General features: G+C 43.5%; 1 pseudogene across 1 annotated transcript; it reads left to right on the forward strand.

Moving 5' to 3' along the window:
* Positions 1-3043: 3043 nt before the first annotated feature.
* LOC308250485 (protein S100-A16-like) lies at positions 3044-3355 on the forward strand (annotated as a pseudogene). Its single transcript has one exon. The product of its transcript is annotated as a protein S100-A16-like (transcript).
* The last annotated feature ends 2922 nt before the right edge of the window (positions 3356-6277 follow it).

Here is a 6277-nt window from a genome sequence, read left to right on the forward strand (position 1 = left end):
CAGCTAAAATGTCTATCAAGTGTGAAGGTAAATAAAAGTTATAGATATGCAAGACCTCAAATAATTATCTCACACATATCCTTTCTCAGGAAGCAACTGGAGGATGTGTTAAACCAGGGAGTAAACAAATAAAATAAAATAAAAAACAGGAAGACATTGGTCACAGGGACCAGGATGAGAACCTCTAAGAAGGGATGTTAGCTCTGTGACTGGTCTCGGGAATAGCCAGTCCAGACTGCAGCAGGAGGACAGAGAACCCTAGGAGGAAATGTCACTGAGAAAAAAGGAAAAGGAAGAAGAAAATGATAACTAATCTGGAGCATTTGATTTAAAAGGTGAAATTTATTCTTTGGCCTATAGAGTTTTGCAAATGAGTTAGTGGCAATTACATAAGAAGCCAAGTAAATTAAAAATTATTCAATTTAGGGAAACTAAAGAGTTTTTTAAGGAATAGATGATCTTTATATGTTCAACTCTAAATAATATTAACATGTGCATAATGTTTACCTACCCCAGACCATGTATCACTGTATTGGGATAATGTTGGCAGTGGAGAGAGAGAGAGCAAGACGGGTGATGGTGCTTAGGAGAGCTAAACCTTATCATCCATAGTATAAAGACAACATCAAAACCTAAAAAATATCAGTATGTAAAATTATGTAGGTAAATAACAAAAATAAATTGCAAATAAGTTAAAGGTGTTAGCTTCTGGCAAACAGGAATTAGGAAAGAGAATAAGATAAAGCAGGGGACTTGTTTTGTTAGAAACCTTATAGATGCATTTGATTAAATATATGTAAAACTTTGACAAAAACTTAAAATTAAATTAATGAATGAAAACATAAGGCCCCCTGCCTTAGCTGGTTTGGCTCAGTGGATAGAGCATCAGCCTGCAGACTGAAAGGTCCCAGGTTCGATTTCGGTGAAGGGCATGTACCTTGGTTGCAGGCACATCCCCAGTAGGAGGTGTGCAGGAGGCAGCTGATCGATGTTTCTCTCCCATCAATGTTTCTAACTCTCTATCCCTCTCCCTTCCTCTCTGTAAAAAATCAATAAAATATATTTAAAAAAATAAAGAAAACATAAGGCCCCAGATTATTATTATTACTATTATTATTAACTGAACACACTTGCTCATCCACGCTGGTTCCAGGAACAAGTTTAGTATGCAATGGTTTACTAAGAGTTTGGCTTTCTGGCTCCTTTTAAAGTCTAGAACAGCAATTTTCAACCTGTGTGCCATGGCAAACTTGTGTGCCACAAAAATGTTTAAAACATGCAATACTTGACTATGAAGCCAGGAGCACAGATTTCTTTTCCCTTAGATTGTCAGATAAAAAAAATTACAACAGCCATCACAACAATAGCTATCCAGTGTAAACAAATAAAAATTGTACCTGTTTTTTGTTAGCTAGGCAAAACATCTATTTTTTGCTGTGCTGCTGAATTTTAGAAATTAGTTTATGTGTGCTATGAGATGAAAAAGGTTGAAAATCGCTGGTCTAGATCAAGGTACAGTGTGATACAAAACTCATAACTGCTCATCTCACAGTGAAAGACAAAGGAAGAAGATGACATGAAAATCCAACCAATGCATCGTTATTGACATAACCCAATAGGGATAACTTCCTGCTAGACATTGGACTCACACTTTCTCTTTGGGAATTATCTGCCATGACTGAACTAGAGATCCTTTCAAATTGTTTCTCCTTTTGAAATAAATTGGGATTCTCACTGTTTTCTTGGCCTGACAGATCCAATGCCAGGTTTGTTCTCATTCTACCTTTGTAAGACTTCCAAGTTTATGGTTGTCCTTGTGACATTTCAGCTCCCTTAGATACAATGCCTTCTGTTCATAAGTCCCTATTCTTTGGATATTGGCTTAAAACTCTCTCTCCTCTTTCATTTCCTGGCTCTTTCCTAATTCTCCTTCCTCATCATGTCTTCTTTTTTTTTTCTCTTTAGTTTTGACTAGTTTTTTCATAGAATCTAGTGTATAAAATTACTTTTAAAGACCATTTTGATAATTAACTATCACATTCATAAATACCTTATCCACATAGAAACTATTCATGCTCCAAAATGTGAACTCCCTATTTTTCTGATATTTAAAGTAAACATCCATTTTTAGTGATGACAGGAGCAATGTGTTTGCTTCCCTTTCCCATCCTATATAATAAAAGGCTAATATGCAAATTGACCAAACAGCTGGTGACTATGATGCACACTGACCACCAGGGGGCAGACAGTCAATGCAGGAGCTGCCACCTGGTGGTCAGTGCACTTTCACAAGGGGAGCGCAGCTCAGCCGGAAGCCAGGCTCATGGCTGGCGAGCACAGCAGTGGTGACAGGAGCCTCTTCCGCCTCCATGGCAGTTCTAGGGATGTCCAACTGCTGACTTAGGCCAGGGGGCCTAAGTCAGCAGTTGGACATCCCCCGAGGGCTCCCGGACTGTGAGAGGGCACAGGCTAGGCTGAGGGACCCCACCCTCCGAGTGCACTAATTTTGTGCACTGGTCCTCTAGTGTTTGTATATTGTTTGATTTCTTTGTTTCCTTAAGTGACAATTGGGCTGGCTTAATGGTCATTTAAAAGAATATAGCCCTTAATTTAAGAGTATAAGTACATTTTCTTTAGATGTCAAGAAAGGTGACAAGTTGCCTGTGATTTCCTTTTAAGTACCTAAGCAAGCCTCATGCAATATTTTAAAAAAAGAAAAAGGAAAAAAAAACAAAACAATCTTTCCAGCAGTGCTTTTGTCTTTTAGGGAGAGAGATTAACCATGTGACATTATGCAAAGATTCCAAAGGTCTTTTGGACAATATTAGAATTGAATCAGGCCAACCCCAGGGCCAAGTCAAGAATGAGCTCAGTTGCCACATCCCCACTGAGCCAGCTCAGCCAGTCAGGGAAGGAGGGAGTTGGGCCCATTCTGGGAGTGGGATGGTGAGGAGTCCTGCTTGGTGGTGCCAGAACCCAGGCCACAGAGCCTCACTGAAAAAGAAGTGGACTGAGGGCAGACCCCTCGAGGAGTGGCAGTGAGATGGCAGACTGCTACACAGAACTGGAGAAGGCAGTCATGGTCCTGGTATTAAACTTCTATAAACACATGTCTATGCACAGCCTGGTCAAGAACAAGATCATCAAGAGCAGCTTCGGAAAGATGCTTCAGAAAGCCTCAACCACACGCTGACAGACAGGGGAACCAACCAAAAGGCTGCTGACAAGCTCATCCAGAACCTGGATGCCCAACCACGATGGATACATCAGCTTTGACAAGTACTGGACCTTGATAGGCAGCATCACCAACCCCATCACTGTTATCCATCAGCAGGAGCAGCAGAGAAGGAGCTAGAGGACCCCACATTGTCCCCTCATGCCAAGCTCTGATGCCCTGCCTCTCATGCTCATCCCAGATCCCCCTCTCAGCTCCTACCCACCCAGGCCCTGTCCTTGTTTCTCCAGACCTTCTCCTGATGCTTGCTGAACAGAGGGCAAGGGTGCTATCAGGGACCCTTTGTGAACATCTCAGTCTGGGTGTGCCTTCCTTAGGGTCTCAGTTCCTGGAGCCAGCAGGAACTGGGTGCCCTTCTGTGAGATCTAAGTGCTGTTTGGAGACACCATGAGTTTCCTCAGTCCAACCATCCTTCCCAATGTCTGGTGTTCCGCCTGTTTGTGGGTCTTTCCTGACTTCTGGAGGTCAGCTTGCTGCTCCAGGTCTTCCTCCTCCTGGCAGCAGCAGAGACCTCTCTCCTTCCCCATAGCCCTTCTGCTGGGCAGAAAAGACTTCCGGGGCTGCCCTCCAGCTGCCTCTGGGTCTGGGAACAGCTAAGCAGGATTGAGCCTTCTCTTTCTTGCTCAGCCTCTGAAGCATGGCAATAAAGGCTGGATTTGGAATTTGTAACCCTCCACCTTCTCCCCAAAAAGAATTGAATCAGGTCACTACAGATACACGAAGTCCCAGGTAAAATGATTATAGGCAGGCATAGAAAGGCCAATGAAACGCTCTGCCATCCCTGACTCAGTGAGTCAGGAGGGAAGTATGGTGTATTAATTAGAGGAGCCCCATGAGCTCAACAGGGGTGACAAATGAATGTGCCCTTGGATATGAAACTGTAAAATAGATTTTCACTTCAGTGAGTGGCACCTTCCGAGAGTGACCCATGTCACCGTTTAGAACTCAGATCTGAGACACAGTGATTCCTTCTGGAAAAGTTAGAGAGGAATAGTGATTCAAGACCTGGCTTGGCTTGAGAGAGTGGCAGAAACAGTTGGCACTGGAGGTGGGGGTGGGGGGAGAATAGAGGGAAAGCACTGGGCAGAGCACAGGGGCACAGAATTTAGGTGGCTGTGGATACAAGAAAGATATTGTGAATTGGAAAATCAGATTAGGCCTCGTCACTCCAGGCCATACTTGAGTCCTGGGTATAGTCACTTGCCCATACCACGTGGGGCAGAGAACCTCTTATCTCTAGACTTACGAAGTGGCCAACCAAAGTTCATCACTTGGGGGCCTGGGTAAAGGTTCCAGGAGCCTGGTCCTGATGTGGGTAGGGAAGAGGCTCAGCACTTCTAGCAGAGGGTAGGGTGGGGGCTACAGAGGAGTTAGCTTCCTGCTAAGTTGAGTTTCCCTGAGCAAGACCAAGACTGCATTTGGGGTGAAGGAATGTGTGGGAGGGGAAGTGGAAACACTGCCTTATTCAATTTCAGGGCCTCCAGGACAGCAGAGACAGCAAGAAGTGGTGGCAGCCAAGGGTGAGGATTTAAGAAGTAATTATCACTGTTTTTATCACTGTCATTGGAAGGTTCCAGATAGACTCTTAAGTAAATCATTCCTTTGGACCGAGATCCAGCGGGGCTGTACAGTTCTTGGTGTTGGCAGTTACGACTGTTAGAGCTGCTCTGGCACAGACCAAAAAGGCCTGAGAGTTTCTAAGACCATTTAAGAGACATAACAATTACATCTTTGTTTAGGTAGAAGGACTCAAGAGCCATATGCTGGTCATGCATACATCCTGATATAAAGGCCACTTGGATAGCTCATGGTAATAACATCACTCCCTCGGGCCCTGCAAGCTCCTGACCCATGGTATTACTGAGGCCACAGCCACGGTCCATCCTGATTATTCCTGGCACAATCTCACTGGACTTAAGGTTTTGGTAGTCTGGCCAAGGTTCAGCAAACCACGCCAGGTGAATCCCAGATGCTGGCCTCCCAGGCCACATTTACAAGATGCAGATCCCTTCTTTCCCCTCCCGCTGTTCTCAGCAAACATGTGCCTCTTCTCTGCAGGGAGCCCTCATCAGAGAAAGTGGGTCCTGCGCCCATAGGCATGCTTCAGTGGCACACAAATCTTTCCCATTAAAAAAACACACATGTAACACCTTACTATATATCTAAGGCCTGATTTCCCCAAATTTGAACTTTCTGGAACATGGCTCCAAACTTAAATTCAGGAAAGAAAGCCCAGACACTAAAGTCACCCCACTTTGCACCCATGTTTGTCACACTGAGCTATCAACTATAACTAAACAGCATGTTCTTAACAAATGAGCTCTCCTACACCACCCCCACCCCCGCCACACACACACAAAGACCAAAATGTGGGAATACAAAGAAATATTTGAATGAATGTGTAATTGCATATTATGTAATTAAGAAACATTTAAAAGGTGTTCAGGATGCTTTGTTTTTGAGAGTAGAGCAAAAAATTTATGTTTATCCTTAAAAAAATGGTTACTATTTTTAAAGCCTGTGTTCTGGAATGGATGAACTTCTCTTATCTGGAAAATGTCATTATGTGTGTGCAACACTTAATTTGCCAACTGAAGTGTCACTGGGTATATTCTGATTATTTATTTTTTCTTTCAGCTGCGTCTTATATTCCTGTTTGTTCCAAGTCTTTGCACTGCACACAGTTTTCCTTCATTTCATCCTTTTTCTTGGTTAAAAGCAAAATCATCAATAACTTTAGATGAAAACTGCTCGCAGTAGTATGCTGAGACAATCTGGTTTGAAGGCTCTGATTGATTTGCGTCTAAAGAGAAATGTAAACGGCATCGGTTGTATCTCTGCCTTCTACAGACCCAAGTGTCCAGGCACCTCATGAGAGCCTCCAGCTTTCTGCTGGCACCTGTTGTTTCACACCATTTTATAGGCTGTCTGCTTCTAATAAATGAAATTATGTTTCTGCAGCGCTCTCACAAGCAATCAAAGAAACACCGCCTCGCTGTCTCAGAGCACCGGCATCATCAAAACTGTTGTCCCAGCACCAAG

Source organism: Plecotus auritus, assembly GCF_963455305.1.
Source record: "Plecotus auritus genome assembly, chromosome: 1".
Taxonomy (NCBI): domain Eukaryota; kingdom Metazoa; phylum Chordata; class Mammalia; order Chiroptera; family Vespertilionidae; genus Plecotus; species Plecotus auritus.